Consider the following 24626-nt stretch of genomic DNA (forward strand, 5'->3'; position numbering starts at 1 on the left):
AATAGAAAAGGATGACAACTTGCAGGTATTTGATACAGAAGTGTGCACGCTTGTGTATGAGATGCTAATACTGTAAGAGAGGAGGAGAGAGGGAGAAAGAGGAATATGATGTCATGTTTGTTTATCTGAAAATAGACTTCTTCTCATCGATTTCTCAGTGGAGTAGTCACAGTTTGCTTTATGCCTTTTGTTATAACAGTGTGAAAAAGAAAAAAAACAGGATTAAGGAGAGAAGAGTGTTTTTTGTTGATTTACAAAGCAGCTTGATCAGTCAGCGTTTGATGCCTGTTTGTGAGTGATTTAATGTGAATGTTGGCAAAAAGGATGAAAATCAGACAGATGAAAAGAGATGGGTGTACAGGGTTTATGAGAAAGCAATTAGGCAGAGTTGCAAAACAAAGACGTCGGCAGTTTAACAAATAGAGAAAGGAGAGATGAATGGGAGATGACAGAGACGAGCGGCTGATAAGCAGCGGTGAGGCTGTGGGGCCTGCAGTGAAATGGTTAGATCCGGCTCAGAGTGGCTGCCTCACAGCAGAAAGTGTGTCACAGGAGAGCTATAGGCTAATGCACCAGGCTAAAGTTGGTTCACAGAGCCCTGCTGCATTCAGGCCTCCCGGTCAGCACTACTGTTACTGTTTGAGCAAGCCATGCCCTGAGAAACCGTAACAGCATGAGCCACAATGAAAGGTTTAGCTCGCACATGGGCAAAACAGGCCCGCGGTCAAACTCTGCTGTGAGGATCTACGCTAGTCACTAATTGCTGCTCAGTCAGTAGAAAAAAAAAAAGGTCTCCTCAGATGACCCTAACAGCACCAGAGGTTGGCAAGGAACCAAAATTCAGAAAACTACCAAAGCTATGTGCACTGTCGAGGATCGACACGGTATTGACATAGTTATCGAGTGTATGCAGTTCTACGTACACAGAATCATATTGCAACAAATTGCTGCAGAGTTAAAGGTGCCATGTGGAGCAAACAAACAACTAAATTCAGTTTCCCATTAAAAGATATCCTCAAGGCCTAACAGACACGTTGAAAGCCTTTCCTCTCTTGTAAAACATACAATGTCTCAAATCTTATTAAGTTCAAACTTGAACTATTTGTACCATAACTGTTTACGAAGTGGAGAAAATGGAGAAATAAGTTCTTACCTAATATTTACACAGAGTAACTGTCAATTGATAAATGACAAAGCTAGCGTTAGCTTGCGACTATATTACTGCTGTACCGGATGTTTTCTGGCAACCGATTTGCACATCACTACAGTCTAGCTAACTCATTCCCTCAGGGTGAAATATAATTTGGTAAATAACTTGTCTGAAACAACCTAATAGTTACAAATAACTTAGAAAGGACTTTAGACACAAAATCAGTAATGGATTTACAAATAGTTGGAGTGACCCATTCTTGCCTTGCTGTCCTGTTCCTCACTTTTATTTGTAACTTTGTTGCATTGAGGTGCATCGCAGCCACTAGCTGTTACCGCCCTTTGCAGTCAGTTGAAATAGTTATCATGTCATCTTCGTGTGCATGCTGGTAGAACAAGATACAAACAGTACGGTGATCTGCTCAGCAACGTTGTTCCACAGCGCCTCTAGTGGTCCAAAACGGCACACAGTACTTTTTAATGCAAGTCTCTGCTGTGGATTGTGTTAGAAACTGGTGCTGAATAAGTCTTTACCCCCGAAGATGTTCATCTTGGTCTTGTTTTTGCTGTTTGTAACAACACTCTGGGAAAATAGGCCTCATTACTGCTCCACCCTCATGAATACCACAGACGCATTCAATTATGGCTGCAGGCTGCCAATTATGCTTCAGGCGTCACTCTGTGTCACAGCATAGGTCGTTTCATTTGATTCCAAGGAGCCCTTCTCATATAAAAGGAGGGCATTGTAATAGCACTGATATCTGAATTGCACACACGCGCACACACTGTGCAGATCTTCACAAAGACATGCAGTTATAATGTGAGTACGTGAGCCCATTCACCTGTATGCAATTAGTGGACTTACTGCAGCATGTACACATGGACCACACAGCTGATCACACAGCTGACCTCTGGCTAATGAAAGATGAACCCAGGGACAAAGCCCAGAACGATGCTCCGAGTGTATGAGATCAGACATTTAGCCTGCATCAGAGCTTTGAAAACCCTTGGGAGCCCCAGCTTCTCTAATCAAGCAGAGGTCGGGTTGAGGCCATTTAGGGTCACTGATCGGTCTCGGCTCTGTGGCACACATCCAATAACCATCCAGATATCAACACTAATGCTCACCATGTGGAAGAATAAAAGAAAAACAACAGGCGACTGGGCCACAACCACTTATTTAAACCTTTCTGTCACTTACATAAAAAAGCCTTCACAGTGCCGCAATATTTTTTCCTTTATTATTTTCTTATTTAAAGTATCCATGAAATCAAAATAGATGTTTATGTTGTTTTATCACAAATGTATTGCGCTGGTTGTCACCTATACACCAGTGTTGGGACCAACAATGACAGAAAAAGTGGTTTTGTAGGTATTTTAATGGAAGGTAATGGTAGGTATTCGTCATTTCCTGGATAACGCTAATCAATATTAAAGACTCATCCTGCATAGATAGAGAAAAGTAAGTTACCTGACTGCCTTGATATTTGTGGTTCTTCTACTCTCTGACTTACTTTAATGTTGTTAATTATAAGTTGTTCATTACAAGTGCAATATAATATGTTGAAAAAAAATCATGAAAGTCAGAAAATTGTTATTTTAACTCTAAGTTAAGTTTAACTTGAACCACCATGTTGTATCAAGATATACAGTGCAACTTAAGTTCAGTTTAACTTGTTTGTATTCCATTGTAATGCAAATGCTCACATCTGAACGTCATGATTAGTCCCCTTACATTGTAACTTAGTTCTGCAATATTAGTAAAGCAACACTTTTTCTCTAGTCCTCTTCTCCTTCGGTTTTCAGCAAATCAGACTGATCACCAAATGCATCCAAATGTGATCAGATCAGAAAAGAGACTAGAAATAGAAATAGCTAATAAATGGATGTCCTTTACCACTGAACCACAGCAGTCCTCCTCGGGAAATAATAAGTTTGATATTTCTGCTTGTGTCGCACAGACGCAGTCACAAGAAATAGTCTGCTGTTTTGCGTCACACCAGACTGCAATGGATGTAGCATATAATATTTAATGACAGACTGCGACGGCGTCCTAAAACAAGGGTCGGATACGTGCTGTCTGTGGTATGTTTGCCCCTAAAATGCTCTCATAAATCACTGTATGGTTGTCACAGAAAAACAACAACTCTTCACCACCTTGAATTTGTTTAAGCATTTGTTGTCGGAGGGATTAGCTTCTCTTAGTGAAGGTTTGTTTGTGCTGCACTCTAATCGCTGAATATCACCTCTGGGTATGAAACATTTATTAAGACGAAGCAAAAGCTCAGAGGGCTACCTGTTTTTACTGTGTGTTGTAAAGCTGTGCCTTTATACTGTTAGTGAGCGATAGCCCAAAATAATATTCTGTAAGTGGAAAATGTTCCTGCTGATTCATGATTCATGATATGGGAGTTTTACTGCCTTGGGAGGCATTTTCCTAATCTAATCGGTGTTTTTTAATTGAAATGCTTTATCTCTCAAGATGTGCCAGTTTGCCTATCTCCAAAAGCTAATTGATTTTCCAAATAAATGAAAAAGTTGTCAAGACAAAAGAGTAAGCAGTTTGAGGCCAATGAAAGACATTAACAAAGCACTATAATAAGTACATATTCACAAATCAAAACTATGCTGGCCAGTCAAAATCCACCGATACAGCTTTTGCAGCCTTTTTATTTACACTGTGACACACATTAAGTGATATTATTGAAGCTGATGAACTGTCTTTGTGTTACAGGATTTCTTCTTCTCTGAGCCGGCTCTGCTCTGACCTCAACACGAGACTCTTCAGCCCCTCCAACAAGGTACAGTACATTTGTACCTGTTTTTTTTTTCTCCAACCCTCAGGACAGCGATAGACATTCTGTCTTCATTTAATGCCCACGTTAGCGTCTTCAGCCCGGTTGTGACTGGGACTAGAGAGCCAGTGCTAATGAAACAGGGGCCACGCTTGATGTTGTTGCTGAATATATTGAAATGGCTGAACCGCCAGGAGAATTAATTAATAGGCTGCAGAAAAACAACACGCCTTGACCTTGTCTAGATTGAACCACGATTAATCCTCGGGGCATTTTGACTGAAGGCTGTCAAACAGAAAGAAAAAAAATAAAGCGGTGGGAGGAAGAACTTGTCCTTTGTGCAGACTAATGAAACTCTGGGGGCTTTTGTTTGCTGAGGCTAAAAACTGATCTGAATCGAAATGTCAGTGTATCTGATGTTAAATAGTTTGAATGTAACAGGAGTACAGTAACTTTACCAATGTTGTGTTGTTGCATGGATAAAAAAAAGGGCATGTTTTCTCATGCAGACGCATGCACGGTGTTGCCTGCAGAGCAGTGAGCACTGATTGAACATAGCCGCGATGCTCAGCATCATGAGTGTCCTCCCTGGGCTTCCCTGAGGTACACCTGGACTCTTGATTTCACACTGGATTAATTCCATTCCAAGCACAAATCTCTTCTGCGATACTGTCCATAAGAGCAAACCACCACTCGTGTTGAGGAGCGGGGGAGCATTGCAAAGGAACAGCGGCTTACTAATATACAGTCAACCATAGGATGCTTTATCTTCTTTCATTGTACTTTAGAGACTATGATGGTTGTTGCACTTCAAAGTAAAGTTTATTAAGGCAACAGTCAAATTAAATATGAGTGTATTTTTTGAGAAGGCGTATGAAGAGAACAAGCGCGAGTGCTGGGAGGAGCTGCCGCTGTGTACCTTGTTGTTAAATTTCCTGTGACATTGATAGCACCTCCTTCATTTTCGTACTCAAAGAAACAAATCGATATCCTGTCTGCAGCTGTTGCATTAGTGATTTTTGCTCCACTGAGCTGCTCGGCATTCGTACAAAACAGAGACCCATTCATCAGGGCACACTGAAAACATCAAAAGGTGAAAAGATTAAAACCTTCACTTTTTTTTACCATCATGGATACAAAACGAAAAACACCCTTTAAGATTTTTTTTGAATAAATGCTGACCCCTGCAAATATTGATTGGATCAATATTACCAAATGAAACTACACTGTAGGGAGGAATTGCACATGGACAAGTATCTGAGAGCATATATCCATTTACTGGGTAGCAAGGGTTAATGGGTACTCATGTTGTAACAGTGAGCATAAGTAGAAATTTCAACCAATCACAGCTTTTTGAAATAACTGTAAAATGATCCCTTCACACATTTTAAGCCTAATCCAAAGCGTTATCAGTCGTCTCTTCATAATGGAAAAACAACACAAACAATATGCATTATCAGAACCAAGACACGTCTGTTATATTCCACTTCAGTCAAAGCTGCTTCTACTTAGTTTCCAAATGCATTTTGCTGCAGTAATTTACATAACACAACCATCTTTCATTGACACATAAGGACACTCAGAGCAAACCCTTTAATACTCTCAAAGGATTTGAACCAGCATTTCACTTAGCTGATCACCCAGATGTTCCAGACAGCATTATTAACTTCTGTTAATATTGTTTGTATGTAAATGCATTTTTTTTTACACGCAAAGAAGCACCACCATTCATCACACTCCATTTAGTGTTAATGAGATATTATAAACAAAGTGTATTTTCTGAGTTTAGATGGTGAAAGTGAACAATGAGCTTGAGTTCCAATGACGACATTTGAATTCAGTGTTTAATGTGAAGTGTAGCAGTGCACATGCATAAAACATATCATTTGAAATTCAAATGATTATTGTCGTACAGTTATGCAGTTTCTGTCTGTCTTAGACAAAGTGCATGTATTTATCGAGCCTTGTTTATGTAAAGCATCATCAGTATGTAAGACCGACGGGGCAGAGACGAATGAGTGTTTGTGTTTGTAACGAAGCTTCTATAGAAGTGCATCAAATATTTGTGCTTTTAAACCGAGGTGAGTTTGCTGTCAGCTTGCATATTTATCTTTTTCCTTTTCTCCTTTAGAGAAATAGCTTCACATGGTAGTACTGGCTACAGGGAGCATTTATGGTTCTGAAAATATGGCATTATAGTAGGATCATTGAAAAGTATTAATCACTACATTTTAGAGAGACATGTTGACCTGATCTGATCTCTCCCAAAATGCACAGTGTTGCATTTTATCCACGGTGAAGTGTTGATGTTATTAAGGTTTTCTTTTATATATCAAGACACTCAATAATATAAAATGGTTGATAAATGACTGTTCAATGATTAATCAAATATAAAAATGATTCTTGATAACCTTGATGTCCTTCCAACTAACGCTGATACATTAATTGATCATTCCAGCACTATTATATTATTTAAATAAGCCTCCATAGGAACCGCTAACACAGGGACAAATAATAGATGTTTTTCATGTAGCATTATGTACACTGACCAGACGGCAACTAAAACAGACAATAAAGCAGGGTATGCTTTAGGGCGTAGCTTCATTGTGATTGACAGGTCACTCACAAGGCATTGCCTGTCTGGGAGTTGTCTGTGTTTCCCTCTCTAACTTTAACCCCTTCACAATGTGTTTTCAGTTCATGAAATTTAATTAAAACGTTTTGGTCGCCTGAAAATGTCTTCTCTCGTGTCACCTCTGGTTGCAAAAAAAGAGATAGCATCGGACAAAATGCTGAATTGCAGGCTTTAAATCCGTCAAGTGACTACTATCACTTCTTACATACAGTTACGAAAGAAATCACGCACATACTGATAACATTGATTGTTTGTTTATCTAGTACAGGGTTCAACACCAAATAGTCTTTACCCTCTACTGTATGGCCAGGAATACTTCAACTTACTGTAAGCTTTTCTACTAGATTACTCCTCTTGTCTTACAGCTGTGCACCGCAGGCCAGCACCGAGGCTGCAGTTCTGCAGGGGAGTGTACTCTCTCATGAGAACACTTTGTTCCGTTCATTAGCATTAAAGCATTGGATTGGCTTAAATGAAGTTGCAGCGCAGCTCCTCATGCAAGGAGCTTTTTAAAACTTGTTTCTAGAATGCTAAATCTACTGTGGCCAAAAGAACAAAAGTGCTGATATTACTGCAAGACATGTGTATTAGATGTAAAATGCTTCGTTTGTTCTCATTATTGGGCCGTATCCTGGAACAGTGAGTCTTTCGATTAGATGGGAGGCTTTTGTATGGCTTGTTCTCTTGCTTCATTTGTGAGACCTCCACTGGGGAAAGTAGACCTAATGTATGACTGGTGCTTTTACAAACAGGTGTATCAGTTCAGTTTGTAACGTTGGGGTCAAAGGTACCATCCCCTTTGAAGGACACTGATACTTTTACTGTGACTGATCTGACTCAATTCCAGACTGAATGCAGGACTTAAAGTACCTACAAATAAGCTGACATGGTATTGTGTAAATGCTGCAACAACAGTGTTGTGTTACCACATTACCATACTACACTTATTCCTGTCATTCTGCGCACATGCCACCCTCTCCCTGTGTGTTTGTGTGTGTGTGTGTCCAGTTTGTTTAGGCATTGCATTAACATGGTTTAATCCTCACATGGCTTATTGGATCCAAATCCCTCCCAAAGCTTTTAAAGCGCCTGCCTTTTCATTTCTGTCCCTCTGTCGTAAACTGTAGTGTTACAGCTCTTTGTGTCAAAATGTCATCGCTACTCATCGGTGGTTCGATCCCCCGGCTCCTCTAGTCCATGTCTACCATGTTAACCCCAAGGCTGTGCCATCGGTGTGTGAGTGGGTATGAATGCTTATTTAGTCCTGATGGGCAGGTGGCACCTTGCATGGCCCCTGCCCATCAGTATTAGTGGATGTGAATGGGTGAATGACATGTTGTGTTAAAGCGCTTTGAGTGCTCGGAAGACTAGAAAGGCGTTACACTACAAGTTCATTTTCCATTCATTACCATTTACTTAAACCACATCTGTTTTATTGGGTGGGCCAGTCCCAAAATGCCGTTTTTTTCAATTGTGGTATTTGATTCAAGACATGGGATGCAAATTGATTTCGTGTGCAATGCCAAAAATATTCCAGAGACATTTTAAGTACCTCAAGTAATAGTGGCTTGACTGCCTGACGGCATTGTATTTGCAACTCATTGATAACACTCAATAACACCAATGGATTGAGCTGATAAATAATATTGAATTGTTTTGAATTTTTGCATACAGTAAGCAAATATTTTTTTAATTTCTTCACATCTCCTGTCTTACAGGTGACACCCCTCTAAAGTGTCTCTTTATAGAGCCCACTACAACCATTACTGACCTTATCTCACTAATAGATATGCCACTTTTTTTCCATAGCTAAACACATGTAAACATCATTCAAGTAAACAGAAGCAACATAATTAACTGAAATATAGTTCTAAATTCCCCTCTAACTACTCTTTACTCATCATAGAGTTTGAGGGCGTTTGACTTGGATTTACTCCTTCAAAATCAATAAGTCCGGACTGATGGTTGAAAAGAAAACTGTCTGAAGAAGTACTTTGAATCTTTTCTGGCTTTTGAAGCCAAATGATCCCTTCATCAAGCTTTTTCAGTTTTAAAAAAAACGTATTCATGTATTTTTAATCAGAAAGATCAATGTACTGTATCAGTCTTACGTACACACCCTCTTCTGCACGAAGCAAATAAGAAGTTGTAAATTGTGTTTGATAAATAGCATTATGGTTAGATTTCTCACTGGACTGATCAATGAACATATTAAAAATAATGCAGCATGTGTGGCATGCCTTGACTCCTCTCTGTCTCTCCCCTCCTTTCCTGCATGCCATGTGATCAAACATAAACTATGATGATATAAATACTGAAAAGCACATACAGTAATACCTTAAGCCTGTCACTCTGTTGTCAATTTGCATATTTCCAACATTAGAAGCGTCTCTCTATCTTTTTTTAAATTGTGGACAACTGGAGTGAATACTGTTTGGTGACTATCCCTGATTACCCCGTCTTTCACCGGGCACAGCTGAATGTCTGTGTGAGGAAGTGTTAACCCATAAAACCGCTAGAGTGTCTACTGTACATCTCGTGCACACACACATACACACACACACACACACACACACATCCATCTATGGCTTTTTCTATGAAGGGATTGGAACAGAAATAGGAATTTAACAGTGCAAAGGACTATTTTCTGCGATGAACAGAGAAAATTGAATTCTGCTCCTCCGTCTTTCCCGTTATTAGAAATGTCTGACTTGGTTGAAAGTGTTTCTCAGACAAAATTAATATCGGGGTTAATGTGCCTATTATTAACATGTGGGTTCTATTTTAATAACCTCACGACCAATAGCTGGTCTTCAATATCCAGTATGATGTAACCTAATTAATGTGACAGAGACAGATGCTTTATTTTCGTGATCTCATTTCAGATAATATTTGAAGAGAGAAAGTATATTTTACAATTTACTGTAGCAGAAAGCTAATTGAGAGAAGGCCAGATCAAATTTCCAATAGGATGCCAAGACCTATTATACGAAAACTGTACTGTGTATATCACCATTTTTCATTAATGCAAATATAATTGAATCTTATGGAGAATAGAGATGAATCATTGAACTGCATGTTGTCGAGTATATTACTGTTTTCATGCCTGTGCTTTCCTGGTGCATCATCAAATCCTGCAAATTACATAAGCACATTGTTATTCTTTGCCTCATTTTGTGTGGAAATAATTTCAAGGGCCCTGATGAAGTTCTTGTGTGAAGGTCATTTTTTTCCACTCGAGTAATTTATTTATAAGCTCGGCCTTATCTGCCACAGGCGCTGACATTTATGGATATTCACACAATATGACCGCTCTTCCTGATATTTTTAGCACTATTGAGCAGAGCAGTCGTGGAAGACAGAAGTTCGAATTCCACATTCAAAATTCAAGCTCGGAGTGTGTTTTCATACTGTATGCATTGACCTGAACGATAACCTCAGAACTGTACTGAAAACTGCTTTAGATGCACTTCATCCAAAATGAAAGTCGTAGGTAACCACAGTCCTTTCTGTGTTTTTGTTTTTCCCCCACATGTGTTGCTGCTGTTGTCTTGGCGTCCGCCTTATCTAACCCACATACATAATTCAACAGGGATCTGAGTTTTTGCAGCATATAATGGCAGCAAGATTTCGAGGAAAGCACTACAACTTAACATCTGAGAGCCAGTGACAGCTGAAGCCATATCCTGTCATTTTCACTGGCTGCCTCCCCTTCTGTGAGTCTCTCTCTTGGTGACGTCTCACTCTTGCAAATACTTCTCCCTTTCTCATTCCCCATTCTTTACTCGCTGCGATGCATTCTTGCCCCTGTCTTTCTTCTCTTCATATCGACTCACTGCTCTGTATTTTTCCCTCCAAACTGCGAGGCCATCTGGCCCTCTGTGCTCCGCCTCGTGTCTGTCTGCAGTATCTTTTGCTCTCTGAATCCATTTGACAAGATTAATAGAGTGAACCTCAGACAGATATAAGCTGCTCAATTTGATAGGGATCGTTGGGGGGGGGGGGGGGGGGGGGGGGGGGATAAGTTATGTGCTGGTCATGAGCAGATGAGCGGGCTTTTTCCTTTTTTTTCCCCTCAACAATGACAGCTCACCGAGCCAATTGAAAGGATCCGGGGTACAAATATTGGACCTATTTAATGTAAAAGATTATTCTAAGAGAAAAGGCTCTCATCACTCTAATGTTAGGTTGTCATGTCGAAACACTCATTATGGCCTGCCTGAACTAATTTGTCTCTTTTAGTTTTGTGACTGAGGATATGCAACGATAATAGACACACTGATTGCACACCTGCATGTGCATTATTTAATCTTTTCACTTGTTCTCTTCTTGGCAAACAAACTGCTTCTCAGTTTGAATGTACTGCTGCAAACAGGCCTGGTGTGAATGTGTCATTTCCACAGTTTACCAAGTTCAGGCCAACAGTTTGTGACGGTCCTGACCCAGTTTTCCGACCACTGCTCTAGTTGTGAACCGATGTTTTGCACGTTATTTTCTCTCTCTGCTTCTATTCTCTGCAATAAAGCATGAAATTCTCACCAAAAGTTTTTATTACATCGCACTCGCAACACATCCTCTCCTCTGGGGACATGAAGCATTGACATTCAAAGCCGGCACAAGCGCCCCTCATTAATGACATAACACACACACCCTTTGGCCAAGCCCGGCACACAGGTAAACTACACACAACAGCAATGTGATGATTCACGCATGATGCTAACATTTAACAGTTGTTTTGTTTCTGTTTACTTGCCCAATTATAGTTCATCCCTCCAGACACATTCTGCTCTTTAATTTTCTCCCACACATCTCTTACCCTCTTCTCACCCTGCGCTTGCATTTTCTTTTTCCAGCAAACCATATTATCTTGTGTGCTAATTAAATAGGCAGACCTCAATTAAAGCAAAATACCAAACTGAGACACCTCATAGACAGTTTATTTGTCATCGCCCTATTACAGAGGAAAGCTTAGTTCTGGCTGTGATTTGTGCTGGATTTGTTTATTGTGGTAAGACTTGTCTAAAGAAAAAAAAGTATGCTTTCTTGTGCAGAGAAACCCGATCAAGTCGTGTAAGTCATTGTATTGAAATATAGGCATTTCAAATGTACTACTGGCCGACACATGACGTTCTGACAGAATTTCACACTATTATTTGCAATTTGTGAAATAAATGTTCGGTGCCAAAAAAGAGCAATAAAAAGCACATATTTCCTTTGCCACATATTCACACACTGCTCCTTCAAGCACTTGCAAATGGGCAGTTTTGAGACCAGAGACATTTTGGGCTTGCCCTCTTCTAACATGACACTCTCTGATACTCATGTTTAATGAACTTATACCCAACTTATTCCTGCATTTTCTTGTTTTCATGGTTTAAAAATGTTCATGCGTGGCCACTGAGAGCTTGAGATGATCATGAATACATCCATTGCCACAGCCTGAGCTCAACATAATATTGACCACATGCCCCATTTGTTGCCATATCAGTTGGATAGAGTATGATATATAAACGTGGCCTTTGAAAGACTTCCAGCCCATTGCAGTATTGAGCAAGTACCATAATATCTGTCAACTAAATGGAACCTTTACGCATGGAAGTACCACACTTTTATTTATGGGAAGTTTATTTTATTTTTTTATATGATTTTATTATAGCCTTTATTCATAAGCAATGTGTTTCCCATCATGGCTGAAGGATACTGAACTATCCCTTGAGATGTTACAAAGATACTTCATAAATGGAAACAAGAGCAATGATTTCTCTCTTGTACTGTATATTCTACACGTCCATAAACACAAGCATTGTTAGGCTGGTAGACGACAGGAATGGTGACAAATACTGTGGCCTCAAGGCTGTGAAGGCGTGCGGTTGGTATTTCCAGCCCATTAATATGTCAATGTCCTGAAGTTCCAGTTTGCCTATCATGAATGATATGGTGCTGTGTTTTCACTTTCTTGAAAATTGCAACGTAATGTAGACAAGGACGCGGATGACATGAGAGAAATGAATTGACATGATATTCAACAACAGATCCATGAATATCATTTCCCATTCTTTCCTGATGTGGTACTGTATTACTGGAACCGCAGCTTGGTCTTAACGGCTCTGCCTGAGAACAGAAAACCTGTAACAGCAGGCTGCTCACCTCCACTGCCCTTCAGGGAGGCAGGTTTTTTACGGGCTTTTCTTCCTTTTAACGAGGAGACGGGGACTGTGCAGCGAATGGGCTTTGTGCGGTGGCGGTAATTGAGAGGTGGAGGATATAGTATATGCTGTATTAATGCTCTGGTCCTGAAGAATGGAATATAGGGAATTAGCAGTGATAAGCATTGAGAAGTGTCAGGCTCCAGATGTTAGCAGGTGTAGCGCTCATTAGCACTCCCAGGGGAGAGTGAGATTAAGATATGGCAGTTAAAATTCATATGGGGAGGCAGTAGCTTGAAGGTTAGGGAGGTTGGCTTATGCTGTAACTGGAAGGTTGTGTATTTGTATTCACACACACACACACACACACACACACACACACACACACACACACACACACACACTGCCTCTTTGAACTGTAGGACAAAGAACTGAAATACCATGATGCCCCAGTGGTGCAAAAGTTGTCATACGCGGCAGATGGTTGGCATTAACTCTTATTTACATGTTTTTTTTATGCTTTTAGTCAAGCCTTTTCCCTTCATCAATGTTTAAAGTGGTTGACAACTTTGTAATATTCTAGTCTGACTTCTGTGGGAGGGAACCGGAGCTGTTTTTCTTTAAAAAGAAAAGACTTGATCCCAGAAACAGCTTGCTGTGAGGAGACGGTACTCCTCAAACTAAACCCTGACAGACTGACAGATGTCTTTGCTGAAATCCCACCATTTGCTCCCAAATATGATGTCAATGCTTTCTTTATACTCCTAAGTCTCACAGCGGGGTTAATGTATGCTGCCACTTACTTGCAGTAAATAAAACCTTCATGCTGAACTGTACCTTAACTTCAGGAAGTAGAACAAGCCTGTAAACTCATTAAGATTATTTCTAGGGGTTTAAAATGTGAGTTTCTAACAGCGTGTTATTATCCTTACCATGTATTTTGTGTTCCCACCTGTGTCAGAAAATGCATGGCCCCGCACTCATTCCTCCTCTCAGGATGGATAAGCTCCTGGTCTGAGAATATGACTACCTGCTCAAAGCTATTTTTTAAGACGCCATGCACAATTAATCCAGAAGGAGGAGGATTCAGATTAAGCCCCCACAGCTGCCTTGCAATGCTAATTTTAGTATTATTACCATGTCACTTCTGACATACTTTTTTTTTTTTTTTTTTTTTTAATGGAGGGGGACTGATCTGTACCGTAAACTTATTAAACAGCGCTAATGGATTACTTTGCACCAGATTGAACTTCCATCAGCACTGAATACACAGAGCTGGAAGTCTTCTGCAAATATTATCAACAAGCACATTTTGCCAAGTGGTTGTATTCTTGTGTGTGCTCTGAGGCTGTGGTTTACATTACAGCTAACGCACTGAAATGATAAATAGACCCTGGGGGTGGGGTGTGTGTGTGTGTGTGTGAGTGTGGGGTGGGGGGGGCTGGGAAGAGATGAGATTAAGGCCACGTCAACTGGCCACAACTCCACTTTGGCATCATCAGCACGTCACTATACAGGATGTCCACATGTCAAGCCATGCGAAAAGCTTTATTGAAATACTGTCTAGATCATTCTACTCCTCTCCTGTCTGTCTCTGTTACACACACACACACACACACACACACACACACCTAATCATGTTGCAAGCAGTACCAAACTAAGGTCATTAGGTCACTTTGCGTTTTTACAGTCTCAATCCTTTACCAGTTTCTCTTTCATCTCTCCTTCTGATATGTCGTCATCCACCCGATCTCACTCTGTTCTTTCTTCTTCTGCTGTCCTTCTCTGTGTAGCTCTTTTCTTCTCCATCTGTGTTTAACCTCAATTGTAGCATTACTTCTCACCCATTCAGTAAGCCACAGTTGTCATTGTGGACCCATCAGCATGGCGTGCTTGAGCCTTCCCGGAAGTGTGACGCGTGACTGTTTTCTGGCTTAGGATTTTTAAACCACCTGCTGTCTGCTCCAAATCTGGGATAGATGGTTGGATAGATGGACATTATAATTACGTGGTGAAATATGGGTGAGTGTTAGTGCTTATGTTAATTTGTGTGTTGTTTTTTTGTTTGTTTGTATTCTTTCTTTGTTTTTTTGTTTTCTCTGAGCAACAGTTGACCATGACCTCCAGTGGTTTGTTTCAAGGGAGGAGAGGAGCACATCTAGTGTTCAGATGTTTGTGTGTATATATGTGTGTGTGTGTGTGTGTGTGTGTGTGTGTGTGTGTGTGTGTGTTTGTGTGTGCGTGTAAGTTGAGCATCTGGCCAGGCAGAAAAACAGGCCTGGAGCGTGCAGTGGGAGGAGGCTGTCGTCTACTTCTGTGAAGATGCCCACATCTGTTTCTCTTCCTCACATACATGGGAAAGTAAATAACAACACAAGTGAAAGCAGCAAAAATGTGGGTAACGGATACTATACGTATCATAAAACCGGCTTTTTTTACATAAACCTATCTACTTCGGGTTGGCATGCCCACACACAGCAGTTATAGCTCGTGACATACATATATTGTGCTGTTGAATGCAGCACATAGGCCTCAGGCAGGTGTCCAACCCGGAGGAAAAGAGCAGCAAAAATAGCATCATTCACACACAAACTTGCACTCAGACTATCTCTTGCTCAGCCCCTCCAAAATCAATGCTCTTTCTCAACGTTGTAGCTTTATGCTGCTTTGTGAAAGAATTATTTTTCAAGACAACTTTAGCAGAAGACTTTTATAAATGAAAATGATAAGATGTCTGTGTTGAAGAATGTGACTGACAACTTGACCTGATTTTGACTTTTAAAAATCAGAAGGAGCTAAATTAGCGTTCAAGTATGAGAGTTGGTTGGAGGGTTGAAAGTAATGCTCTCCAATGAAGAAAACACAATATATTCCAATTATTACTGAATAGTGTGTTGGTTCAGAAAGAGTGTGGTTACCTGCTTGAAATATGTGAGTCGTGTGTCTGTTCAGATTGATCACCACATGGTCTTCTTCAGGAGAAACGACAGATGTTGCTGTGGTTTGATGCTTTCAACTTGTAAAGTAAACATTAGCTTTGACTGCTTTATGTATCCACTGATCCTCAACTACAGTGACGTCCAAATATAACCATGTTAACAAAGAGAAGAGCTGACATGTTCAAACAGACCCAGTGCTATTTTCAGTTCACTGTCAAAGTTATTTAGGGACGAGAGCTCACTCAGACATTGTTTTGAATTGCTGTTAATCTTTGGATTTCATTCAGCGGCACCCATTAATGCTGAACATGGACCTTATCAGGGTGGGTGCCAGGATGAGACAATTCCCTGCATCCTACAGTCGTCGTCCCCCTTCCTCCAGAGACACACTGTGTACTTGGCACAGCAAGTGGTGCTATCACATTCTGTGTCACATCCACACAGTCGTATTACATGTGAGAGGAGGACCAGCAGTCTGGGAAATATGAGTCAGGCTTGGGTTTTTAAAAACTCCACAAAAATCATCACGTCAAGGTTGAGCAGGAGATTTAGAGACTGCTTTCACCCCTTTGAAGATAGAAATAGAAAAAGAAGAAATAAAAGATGTTAGAATAGACTACTGAGATTACCTAACTGTTCTTTGGGGAGGGGGGGGGGGTCGTTCTTTGCTGTTCACTTACACAAACACGCCTCCCACCACTTTAGATGTCTCTTTCTTGATATGTCATCATCATCTTTGGGTATTCAACTCTGTGATCCTCGTCCATTGCTGCCATCATGTCCTGCTGTGCCTTTGCCTCCAAAAAAGCATTTTGTTCTAGTGCACGAGGCCGCTGAGCAAAAGGCAAAGTCCACTCGAGCTGACAGGTCAACTGAACCCAGCGTACTCTGACAAATATGGACACTTCCAAGACAGTGAAAGTTTTTTATTATTTGGGTTTTTTTTAAGTTTACTGTCCTGAAACTTTTGTAGTGAGTGTTGTGTGTGTGTGTGTGTGTGTGTGTGTGTGTGTGTGTGTGTGTGTGTGTGACTGCTGGGCACATTTTGAGTGATAGTCGAGTTGATTCACTTAATATGAAAATCCATAAAAGGGATAGAAGCACTGGAGTAATGAATAGGGTATTTTTTAACATTTAGGACCGGTGCAGTGGGCCAGAGATGAGCTGACACGCAATACAGAATGATGATATGGTGTCACTGTGTGGATTTTTGATGTAGAATTAAAGGTGATTTTTTAAAGCTGAAACCGTGTGGAATAATTTAAAGAGATCAGTACGTCAAAAGTAAAACATATTGAAAAGGAAATTCTGTATGCACAGCTAGAGATTCTGTGATTCACTAAAGTGGTGGTGATGATTGGCTGTCTCTTGATTGTCTGCAGGCAGGGGCTGTGCATGATTGAAGTGACTGAACTTGAAAACTTTTCAACACTTAGTGAATTGAAAATACTTTAAAAACCGGTAAAAAACTATCAAGGTGTTACAGCTGATCAAAACAATTTCAATTCATTTTGAAACATGCATTTACAATAAACAGAGCACATACAGTAGCTACTATGTAAACGAAAGCACATACAGACCCCTGAATTTTAGGGGTTTTGAGCACTTGAAATATGTGCACTGTAGATATTTGAATTTTGCAAACCTTTTGCCAAAGATGATTAGGATTCTCATTACACCCCGGTGACTCACAACAGCATATATAATGTGCTGCACATGTAGAATATTTAACTAAGATTGCCCTGAAGATGCATCTGCTCTTAAGAAATGTACTGTGTGGTGAAAACACATGGACACAAGTAATGCATATTAAATCTCTTATTTTTATGTGTGTCCATTCGACAGTGAAAATACAGCAAAAATCCCTGAATCAGCCGGGGTGTGATGATGAAGTCTACGGTCTGTGTTTGGTCATGTCAGTGGACTTATAGGAGCTTCCCTCGTCCCAGTAAAGCTGCTGTGGCGAAGACGTAAGCTTCTCAATTGGCTTGGGATTGGTTTGAGTAAGACAGGCTCATGTAATAATGTCAAAGTGGTTAAGCCCTCGGGCATCTTTAAAGAGCTTTCAGCAGCCACACAGGGAGAAAGACAGGGGAGAGGGAGGAGGGAAAGATAGAAAGAGCCAGAGAAAAACAGAAAGTGGAGAGACCTTTTTTCAGCACACGGGAGGGAGTGGAGCAGATGAAAAAAGGTAGGAGGGAAGACATCTCATTAGGCTACTGCAGCAAAGAGGAAGAGGAGAGACAGATAACGGGAATGGTAAAGACAGGAAGAAGAGAAAGTCAGTGATCTCACACACCAGCAAACGCACAGCTTGCATTCAAAGATGACAAAGCTGTATTTCCGTGCGTTCGCCAATGCCTGAGCACCTCTAAAGCCTGTGGCAGTGTCACAGTGATGTTCCCACTCTTCAAAGGAATCTCCCAACGTCTCTGTGATTTACGTTAGAGAGGACTAATAGAGTCTCTGTAGTTATGGTTGACAATTCTACTTAGCATTTTAAAATGTGATGCGTGAAGTCTCGGTGGGCGGTAAGAAAGAAAGCAATCGAGTCAAGTCTGAAATGAGGTCTGTTTAGTGGAGGAGTGGACTTCAAGATTCTCTCACAAAGCCTGGACCTGGACCACAGCAAAGGCTAGTGGGCTGGAGCAGCTGTCTTTAGGCTGAAAATGGCCCACGTCCAAGTTTTGTTTTCCTGCAAAAGTCATTTAGGTAAAAGTAGAGCAGTGCCTGTGCTCTGTGTAGTGCACTCCTACCACGCTGAATGCCTCTTCAATCCATGCTAATTGCAGTCTTCTCAACCTGTGAATCGTGAGCCTCAGCCAAACTCCCAGGAGGTGCACACAGCGGGTTATTAATCAGCCACCGGGGTCAGAGAAATACGCCAACTCATCCCCACCTTGTTTTCTCCTTGAATCAGCTAAATTATCCATAACTTCATCGGGAGAACACGTCCTGTGACACACCTGACTGTCAGGGAATCACCTATTCACATCCTGCAGATGTGTTACTGACACTGTAAATCGCTTCAGGAAAACGAAGATTCGGGCCGACATCTCTCGGCATTAAGTGAGCCTCGCGGCCCGGTAATGACAGCGTGCAGGTGAAGACACCAGTTGTCCTGATCCTTCTCTGCAGGTGACGCTGGATTTGATCCGTGACAGGCCGGCATAGTTAGTCATATTTACACGGCTTGACTCAGGATATGAAGTGGAAGATTAAAGGAGAGCCTCGAGCAGCAGCAGTCCTGTTTATTTAAATCACAGGAACAAAAATCTGCTTTTTTGCCAGAGAGGGAAATATGTATGAATAAGAAAACTGACTGGAGTTGCGTCAAGGTTTGGACAAGAGAATACTAATCCTTTAGCTGTTTTGATACAGATGGTGCTTCAGTTTGCTTTCAAACATTTCACTTAATTATGTATGCTGCATTATTTATGTTTCTATAATCAGAGACTCACAGATTTTATTAACACAAAGCTAATCAATTGTTCTGTCACCTTGGTAGCGGCCGAGTAGTCTTTCGTCTTTTGCATTCTGGTAACATCCTTTCCCCCTTAATATATGTGAAGAAAATGAATCTACCTCATTTTTCATTTTTTTAATCAGGAATGCACAGTGTTAATGACTGTAGATAGATGAGACCATCACGGTGTCCCATAATTGATTTACGCTTTCTGATTTTCTAATTTGTCCCCATTTACAATTCAGTTCAGAATGTACAGAGTTGTCTCTCTGGTACAAAGAGAAAGCCGCAGCAGAACAGAATGAGAACTCGGTTTCTGTTGTTTTACTTTTACTTTGTGGAAGTCTCAGTGTGCCTCGGTGTCCATGCAGCTTCAACTGTGGTTGTGGCTAATGATGTTACGTCAGTGCTGGAAAAATCCAAATAACCGCATACTCTTTCAGCCAGTGAATTTCCAACAAGAATAGATCAAGAAGCGGTATAAAGTTAAAATATTCATTATTATGTTAATGTACATACAATAGAACCCGTTGTAATGCATCAATTCTAAGAAAAACTGTAGTAAAAAATACACATTGTATGTTGTGAAGGATCTTTTGTTGACTGCTTTATATCAATTTTACAGGATTTTGCATGAATTGAATTAAGTGGCTTGATTTCTCAGATATTTAAATGACCAAACTAACCAAAACAGACATTGCCATCAGCCTTCTAGGGATCAGTGTTATATTATGATAGATATAATCTTTCTATCTCAGTGGTTAGAGAGCTCCTTTTAAGCATTCCCCCTTCCACTTGTCTGAGAGAAGCTTTAAACTGAGTTTTTATTTCCACTTTTTAGTGAAGTCTTGACTTAGTTATTGCTTGTAATTCCTAGAAGTCAACTCAATTTCAGCCTATGGAAGTGTGTTAGTCTTTGAAACTCAAAACCCAGTTATTTTGCTTCTCTAGCCCTTGTTCATTAGCCATCTATACTGTGAGTCATTCTTTAGAGGCACTACGAAGGGAACTGCACTAAAGCACCTTCCTCTGAAGTGCCAATAAAGCAGATGCAATGAATATGTCAATTGTTTAGCATGTATGTAGGGAAACGTCTAATAACATTTATCATGTCAGTAGTATTATTGATCAGGTTGCCTTGAACAACCATTAGCAGAGCATATCCCTCCAGTTGACAACAATTAATTATTAAAGCATCAAGTAGTTTCTTAGAACTTTATTGTTATCTTTACATACTGTCGTACACAGCAGCTTCCCATTTCAAGCATCACGTTTTTGTTTAGAACCCCCTCTACACCAATGTAGGGGGCAGGAGTGATGGCTATGGATGCTAAGGCGGCTAGCATCACTGCAGCGCGTCAAGAGCATTTGGAGGGTTCCCCATGGGCCGAGTCACACATGTGGAAATAGAGATCTGGGGCACTTTCTGATACGGCTCGGACTTTCTCAACTAGAGAAACAACGATGAAACAGATCCAAAATGTCATCCAGTTCGCCCGATTTCAATGTTTAATAACATGCTTCAAATTTGATAAGCATAAGATGTACTTTGTATTTAATTAAATTGCTTGATTGATGAGCAGAGGGATGTGCTCATGTCACCTGTGAGTCACCTGCGAGACATTTTGGCACTAACTTTGGTTTAGGTGTCCTAAAGGGAATGAGCTCCCAGGAAAGAATACTTGAAAGCCTTTCACCTTACCGTTGAACCTTCCACATGAGTGAAAGAAGCAGGGGAAATTGTTTTACGTATGATCAAAAAGTATTGATCTCTTGATTCCCTAGAGGTGACAGTTAGCAGGCAACACTTCAATGGTAAAATACATATTTCTTTTCTGCATTACAATAACTTCATTGTGTATTCAGTGGCTAGTGAATCCAGGGATAATAGGGGGATGAAGCCTTGAGAAGCGTAGGGACTTTCTTATCGTATGCCTTGAAAAAAGATCAGAAGTTTACAGTGACGTCTGAAGGTTTTTTATATCAGCAACAGTATTGAACCTCAACGAAGCAGCAGCACATCAATCACACTGATTTCAGATTAGTTATTTTTTTATGAATTGCTGCGATTAAGAGTTAGATTATGAAAGTTTTTTTGTATTTATTCTATTGATTATTTAAGTTATGCATATTTGCACATATCTCTGTATCTTATGGATATGACAACACAAATACAAAAATACAAGTTTATGGATAATAGAAAATGTTTGTACTATGGTATACATTTGTGGATTGTCTTATGCAACTATCAAAGACCAATAAAAACTTCCATATTAGGTTATATCCCATTACAGTATGTCTGTCAATGTGGTTTAAAATGTTTTAATAGGCAATGTTAACCATAATCAAAACTGCGAATGTCAACCTCATTGTGGCATTAGAGATCAAGTGTGGGGTCCCCAGAGTCAGTAGAATGCATCCTCTGGGAACCACGAATGTCTACAAGATTTCATGGGAATCCATCCAATAGTTGTTGAGATATTTTAGCGCAAATCGTTTTCCCACGTGTCAAGTGAATTAATTTATCGTCCAACACGAATAGCTGGTCCTAATGCAATAGTGATGAAGTAGGGTGTTTCATCACGAGCCAGGTGGCAGCCAGGTGTGGCATCACGTGCCTCGCTGTGCCAGAGGCAAAGAGAATTTATTAAGAGGTAAAGTATTACATCAGTCATTGCACCCAAAGTACGGGGACATTTGCACATCCGCATGCTGCTGCACAGTCCTCTCCTACAGTATGACTTCAGTTGCAGTGATCACTGAAAAACAAAGGGCAATTAAAACTGCACAACTGATTACTTTTAGACGTTTTACTCCAATTTTGGCATACATATCATTTCTGACAGTGTCAGCCTCAGCAAACCTTAAGACATCAACATTTCTTCCTGAATCCAGTTGCCTCAGTAATAGTAGTCACTGATCATTCGCTTGTCCCTCCCAGCAAAACAACTGACACAAATGAAGTGATTATGTCAATTTCCAGCATGAGGAGATCTGCATGTGTATTTTTGGAGGAACACCTGCACTGTTGCACACACGCACAATCCTGTTGCCGCTGAGCTGTGGCAGATGTTTGAGCCAGTGCTCGAAGACTGTCCAGATGTTTTCTTCACGCTCGTCGTTGGGAGGGAAAAAACACAAAGCGGACTGCATGGCACGCGTGGGCCATTTAGAGAGTATTATTCTGGGGGAGAAGCACATTGAGACCTTCCAGATTCCTCTCCATGCCCTTCTGTCCCTATTTCTTCACTTAAAGTGGTTTACTGAAGCTGCTTATTCTTTAGCATTATCTCTGTGAAAACGGGAGGATGAATATAATTGGATTGTTTTTTTTTTTTTATGAAATCATTGGGTTGGAAAAAAATGTGACTTTTTAACCCAGAAAAGTTAGCATTTAGCAATTATGCTGTGCTTTTCAGGTCAAGTGAGCATATAACCCCAATTCTGACACCTCTTGTCTTGTGGGATTTTGAATTGTAATAACCTTGAGGCTGTTAATGTAATTGCATGTCAGCGTGTTACACGTCAGGTTTCTACCATGAATATATGCAGCTTTTGGTTTAGATATTTTAAGCCTGTGACCTCACAGTGTGCAGCCCATTGCTCTCTGAGGTCTCAGTAGTTATTACAACACGTGACCGGCAGGCCACTTTAAATCACTGCTATTAGAAAAAGAAAAAAGGTAAATAATACTTAGTTTTAGCTCAAACCTGTAATATAGCTAGTGAGTAATCCATGACTGCAAGCTAATATAAATAGCACATAAACAACCTAAATAAAATCCCACGCTGCCTTCTTGCTGTCTTAGCAGGCTATTGTTGCGGCTCAGTAAATGCAGCACTCTGCTGTCATTGTGAGTGGTCTTTCTTTATCTGTGAACATCCCATGGGCCTTTACAGTAGGCCAGTCTGTTCCTGTCCTACTTTCCAGCACGCCTGTCCTCCCTCCTTGTCGTCTGTTAGATGTGACGTGCAGGCCCTTCTTTCACCGACCTCTCTGAGGTATCAGACTGCAGAGCTACTACCCGTGGGAGACAGGGTGGCTTGGTCTGCATCCATCTGTCTTGTTTGCCTCTGTAAAAATCCAATTCCCTCCTCTCGTGCAAGCATTCCAAGCAACACTCATCCATCTTTTGCTTCCCATGAATCTGGGCCGTCTGGTCAGGTGCTGCAAGCCCATCATTTGTTTCAGTTAGGTTTTTTATCCCTCCAGCCTACTTTCTTCTCTTCTGTACTCTATTCTCTCTTTTCAAATGGGCAGGCTGATGGCCTGTAACTCACAAAGGGCCCGTTGACGCTATGTTAAAGGCTAACAATATCGCAGTGGCAGGGAGGGAATGAGGTTCGACTTTTTGCCATCAGCAGCTGCTCTAAACCAATAAACAGGATGTTAAATTGAGAATCACTGCCATGGCCAGGTTGTTGGCAGTACTGTCGGCCATATTCCAGACAGCGGTAATAGCATCATTGGTAATGCTATAGGTCTCAGCGGGCTGTAATTGAATGTAACCTATTCAGTTACACGTATATATATCTCTGTCTCCCACTGGGGCTTGGAAAGTGTCTCCCGAGTTTCATGCTGCAATAAAGACAGCAGAGAGTTTAATAAAAGTAATGGCAGCTTAATGGTTTTTTCCTGCCAGCGTAATTGAAAATCTGAGGTGTCATATTGCATCTTTGTTTTCATGGATTCTAATCACACCTTGTAGCTAAAAATGAAACTAAATCATAACACATCTCTCTATGGTGATGCTTTTATTACAGTACATAGTCCCATCACAACATGGGAAATAATCATGTTACCAGTAAGACCCAGTGTACACACACAGTGGTTGGGTTGATGTCCCATTAGCCTCAGCTGAATATGTTTTCTGCTAATTAGCAGATATTAGCATGCTAACATATGAAACTAAGATGAGAAACATGACATTTTACTCGATAAACATTGGCATTGTCATTGTGAGCACGTTAGCATGTGCTGACATTAGCATTTAGCTCAAAATAGTGGCTAGCGTGGCTGTATACTATTGTCACAACTAAACTGATGTCATTCATTGAAATATTTGCACTGAATGGTGCCTGTGGGGGAAATGTCAAGAAAACATTGTAATGTAGCAGTTTATTTGGAGTTGGACAGAAGGCTGGGATTTGTTCCCCAGTTTATACACACAAATGTGTAATCTGGTATGCAGACTCCTGTACATTTCTGGCAGTGAAACAAGGACCAGTTGTAGATTCTTGGCATGTCTCTCCTACATGTGACTTCACCTGGAACCTCCTGTTTTCACATATGTGAGAGATGGCCAGAGGTCCATTTAGCCAGAAGACCCAGAATGTGCAGTTTGTGGGCCGAATTAATATATCAATAATACACTGGATGCTATCCTCATTAAACATTGGCAGCGGTTTAAATAAATTCCTGATTAAACACAGATGAGCACACAAGCACACCACTCACAAAAAGACACATAAGCTTCTGAGTCTAACATGATAATAC

The 24626-nt window shown here is 40.6% G+C and overlaps 1 protein-coding gene across 9 annotated transcripts in view; it reads left to right on the forward strand.

The window, feature by feature from the left end:
* dlgap4b (discs, large (Drosophila) homolog-associated protein 4b) overlaps positions 1–24626 on the forward strand; it is a 100115-nt gene that overhangs the window by 26541 nt on the left and 48948 nt on the right. For all 9 annotated transcript variants that reach the window (XM_031850991.1, XM_031851000.1, XM_031850980.1 and 6 more), the window contains exon 2: positions 3884–3950. The gene's annotated coding sequence lies outside the window, so the exon portion shown is untranslated. The remainder of the gene's footprint in view (positions 1–3883; positions 3951–24626) is intronic.

Source organism: Anarrhichthys ocellatus, unplaced genomic scaffold (assembly GCF_004355925.1).
Source record: "Anarrhichthys ocellatus isolate YVR2014 unplaced genomic scaffold, GSC_Weel_1.0 scaffold1, whole genome shotgun sequence".
NCBI classification, from domain to species: Eukaryota; Metazoa; Chordata; class Actinopteri; order Perciformes; family Anarhichadidae; genus Anarrhichthys; species Anarrhichthys ocellatus.